Consider the following 3,776-nt stretch of genomic DNA (forward strand, 5'->3'; position numbering starts at 1 on the left):
AGGTAGGAAGCTCTTTTCTTAGACCTCATAATTCCTAGACAAAAAATAAAAGCAGCAGCATTCAAGAAAAGCTAGTCTTGGGTTTCTCTCTCGGATTTCCCTAGTGTACATGGGTAACAGTGTCACCTTCAGACTGATTAAATGAGGAAATAAGAGGGGCAGGGTAATGAAGTGACATCCCAGTGAAGAACGTACTTTCTTTCCACCAGGAGGGCTACATGATGACCAACAAAGCCTTCTTACATCAACTCCTGCAAAATGTAATAGAAAACAACCATTTTGCAGATAGTGAAAGCTGAAGTCCTGAATAGATAGGACCTGCTGCTGGACAATAAAAAATAAAATGAATGTCAGATCCTCCTAAATCTACAACATAAGACCTGAGTCTGGTCTCAGGCACCCCTATGGTTCAATATTGTTCCAAGTCCTCTCTGAAGGCAGGATGGATCTCACAGAATCTTGGGATTGGGGAATGTCTTAAAATCCCTCCAAATTGAAAACTAAGTAGGAAAGGGCTTGCTAAACTATATAATAACGGTAGACCTTGTGGTTTGTTAATATTGTTTTGTATTTGTTTAAAAATGTGGTTTCTGCATAGAAAAGGAACAACCAACAGAATGAAGGGTTAACCGACAGATACTGCTATATCTGCCTGAGAATAAAGCTATTACATGAAGAACAGAAACAATTCAACAGAAAAAAAAAAATGTGATCTGTAAGTGGTAAAAGAACCTGAATGTATGTTAATCAAAAGATGACACACAAATGACTTAACAACTATACAAAAAGTATTTCACATTCTTTTTTATTAGAAATATAAAAATGATAACCACAATGAAATATCACCTCACTTCTTAGAAGGCCCACTATCAAAAAGACAAAAAAAAAAAAAAGAACAAATAAAGAATGTAGAGGAACTTTTTCATAATGTCCCTGTAAATACAACTATTATAGGAACACTATTAAAGTGTTCCTATAAACACTTCCACAAAAAAAATAAAAACAAAACTACCATATGATCCAAAAATCTTACTAGTGGGTATATGTTCAAAGGACACAAAATCAGTATGTTAAAGAAACACTTGCATTCCCACATATAGGTAAAATTTTTTACTTTTATATTTAAGTATTTAACACATATCAAGTTTACTTTAGTAACTTTCAGTGTGATATTTGAACACAAAAACATAATCTGCTGTGATCAAATCGTGCCAGTCTTTACCCATCTTCTTCTCTTCATTCTTTCCAATGTCTAATAACACTATTCTACATTTAGGTTGACATGTTGGCTTCCACCTATGAGAAAGAACACATAGTACTTCTAATCTTATTTCAGCTAATGAAGTGCCATTTGTTCTATACATTTTTCTGCAAAAAGAAAAAAAAAACATCAACAACCAGAAAATAAGATTCCATTCTTATTTATGGCTGAATAACAATCTACTATATATAGTCATTATATATTTATTATTATAATAATATATATTATTTGGTAATCCATTGATGGACACATAAGGTAAATTCATATCTTAGCTACTATAAAGTGTTGCAACAAACTTGAATGCATCTATCATTTTGACATACGGATTTCATTGCTTTTGTATAGGTATCTGAGGTGGGATAATGAGATAATCTCATGGATTTTTTTTAATTTTAGAGGAACTTCAGTAATAGTCTCTATAATAAATATAATTTTTATTCCTGCCAAAGCTATACAAAATTCCTTTTTCTTTATATCATCCTCAGTGTATTTTTGTTGTTGTCCTTATACTTTTAACCGGGTATAATGGTCTCTTGTTGTAGTTTTGATCTACAATTCCTCAGTGCTAATGATATTGGGCATTTCTTTCTTTTTAAAATTATTATTATTACTATTATTATTGTGTTCATGTTTGTGTAAGTATATGCCACATGTGTGTGGACAATGTTGGAGTTCTTGGAGCTGGAATTAAAAGCAGTTGTGAACCCTCCCAACAGGGATGTTAGGGACTGAACTCATACAATACACACTTTTTTTTAAGAATTAATTTTTTAAACTATGTGTGTGTGTGCCTATGGGTATGTGTATGTGCCTATAGGTGCCTATGGGGCCAGAAGTGTTGGATCCCTGGAGCAGGAGTTACAGGAAGTCATCACTGCCCAGTGCAGGTGCAAGAAACCAAACCCAAGTCCTCTCTTCTTAAAGAGGAAAGTGCTCTCTAAGAGGAAAGTGAGTAGAAAGTGCTCTTAACCACTGAGCCATCTCTCCAAGCCCACAAATATATTTGTGATAGAGAACATTCACTACAAAGCTTCAGCTAGCCTTTTTTAATACTGAGAACTTTGACTCTTTGCTAGCTAATGTAGTAAGATTTAACTAATGCCATTTGTATGTATGCAGACTGTTTTTTCCTCAGAGTATAAGCAAAATGTCATGGTAATGGTAATGGAGCTATTGACATTCACTAGGAATGACTCTCCCTTGGCATTCCAACTATTTATTTCCTTCCTGAGCTGCAGGTGATCTTTGGAAATGCTATACTATACACAGGAAGTCAAAGGTTAATTAAGGTCATAACTCCATGATACAGCTTCCATGAGATCATCAAAATTAATGTGATGATACAACTGCTGGAGGATCACTCATACTCCTGTAAGTAACCCCTAACCTGATCTCCATAAGAAAACCCAAAGAACTCATTCTCACCAGCCTGGGTTTCAGTGAAGGGGTGATTGGATCAACCTAAAACATACTTAATATCTTTCAGACAGTGATGGCCCATGCCTTTGATCCTAGCACTTGGGAACACAGAGACAGGCAGATCTCTATGAGTTCCAGGTCAGCCTGGTCTACAAAGTGAGTCCAGGACCACCAGAATTAAACAGAGAAACTGTCCTGAAAAAAACAACCACAAACAAATAAACAAACAAAAAACACCTTAATCTCAAGTCAATAATAGGATCATCATTTCTCCTAACAGGATACATCTATCTTGAACAATCAAATATGCACTGATTTCTTCTCCGAAAGAGAAATTAGTCTTTGATATTTATTCATCTCCTTTCTATCTCAGAAATTAAATATTCTGAAGTATTATATGTTAACAAACTTAAATTCAATGATACAGTCAATACCTCTTATGTTCCAAGACAAAAGGATAAAAGATTAAAAAAGATGATAGACAGATTGTAGATACACAGATACACACAAATATATTCTTGACAAAACAAGGAGAAAATATGTAATATACGTATATGTATGTGTGTATATATATGTATCAGTGAGTATAAATGGGGAGTATTTTAATTTGACTTTAAAAACAACTTGCTGTTAGATAATTTTCAAAATAAGAAATACAATTAGCTGATAAGTAATTGAAAAATGTTTAACATCATTGCCATCAGAGAATTCTAAATTAAAACAAATCCCAGTCAAAATGGCTATTATCAAGAAAACAAATATGATCCTCCCCTATCAGTGGACTTGGAAAGGGGTAGGGAGAAGATGAGGGAAGGAGGGTGGGAATGGGAGGGAATGAGGGAGCGGGATACAGCTGGGATACAGAGTTAATAAAATATAACTAATAATAAAAAATTAAAATTCATAAAAAAATTAAAAAAGGAAAACAAATACATAGGCTGAAAATGTAGCCTGGTGGCAAAGGGCTTGCCTAACATGTACAAGACTCTCGATTTAATCCTCAAGTACTGCAAAAGTAAGTAAATAAATAAAAGAAAGAAAGAAAGAAAGAAAGAAAGAAAGAAAGAAAGAAAGAAAGAAAGAAAGAAAGAAAGAA

Source organism: Psammomys obesus, unplaced genomic scaffold, assembly GCF_907164565.1.
Source record: "Psammomys obesus unplaced genomic scaffold, mPsaObe1.curated_primary_1811, whole genome shotgun sequence".
Classification (NCBI taxonomy): Eukaryota; Metazoa; Chordata; class Mammalia; order Rodentia; family Muridae; genus Psammomys; species Psammomys obesus.